The following is a 1,192-nucleotide window of genomic DNA, read 5'->3' on the forward strand; positions in this document are numbered from 1 at the left end:
TCCCCACACACTCTGGGGGTGCTGAAGGGGCGTGTGGGCTCTTCTCAGGATCCTCTGCCAGGCTCTGTGCTTTGCAGATGTCGCTGTCTAATCCTCACAGCTTCCTGGACAGTGAGTTTTCTGCAATTAGTGTTCACAGACCCTGAGGCTCACAGAAATGAGGCACCTTGCCCAAGGTTAGCCCATAAGTGCCCGAGCCCATGGAGATTCCAAGTCTCCTACACTACAGAGCCTCCCACCCAGCCCTGGCGCCCAGGGAGCTGCCACTTTGCCCCTCATGCTGTGGCCCTGGACAGCAGGACATCACTTAGAGCTGGCTGGAAATAAATGTACGATGACCACCTGGGCCTGCTGAGTCACCACCTCCATTTCACCAACATACCCAGGGGGCTGGGCCACATGCCCAAGTTGGGAAGGTGCTGTTCCACATGCTGGCAGCGTTCAGTGAGGCACCTGCAGTACAGGACAGCCGTCGGCAGACATTTGCTGCACTGAATCAGCTCCAGTTGGGAAACCACACATCCAAAGAGGACTTCTTTGGTTCTGCATCCATGAAGTCCAGGCGGGAGAAACACTTCCAGAACCTCTCTACCTCGGCTTTTCTTTCAGTATTTTAAATTTCTGAACATACCAAAGAGAAGAACAAAGTGTGTAACAACACGCATCCCGTATGAACTGATGTTAACATTTTGCCATACGTTCTGTTGACCTATTCCCCTACCCCTGCCACCCAGGCTGGAGCACAGTGGTGTCATCACGGCTCACAGCAGCCTCAAACTCCTGGGCTCAAGCAATCCTCGTGCCTTAGCCATTCTAGTACCTGGAACTGCAGGAGCCACCGCTCTGCCCCACTAACGTTTGTATTTGTTGTAGACATCAGATGTTGCTGTTTCCCAGGCTGGTCTCAAACTCCTGGCCTCAAATGATTCTTCACTTTGGCCTCCTAAAGTTCTGGGACTACAGGTGTGAGCCACCACCTGTTCCTTTTGACTGGACCCTCTGAAAGTAAATTATGGACAATGTGGCATTTTATTCCCAAACACTTAAGCCTCGTCACCAAAGAGTGACGTTCCTATCTATAGCCACATCCGCATAGTCACATCAGACTAGATTAGGTGCTGATATCATCTCACACAAGTACATGTGAGATGTACTTATATTCCCCCAACTGGTTTTGGCTGTTTTTTTTTTT

The sequence above is a fragment of the Otolemur garnettii genome, unplaced genomic scaffold (genome assembly GCF_000181295.1).
Source record: "Otolemur garnettii isolate 467f Iridium unplaced genomic scaffold, OtoGar3 scaffold00128, whole genome shotgun sequence".
NCBI classification, from domain to species: domain Eukaryota; kingdom Metazoa; phylum Chordata; class Mammalia; order Primates; family Galagidae; genus Otolemur; species Otolemur garnettii.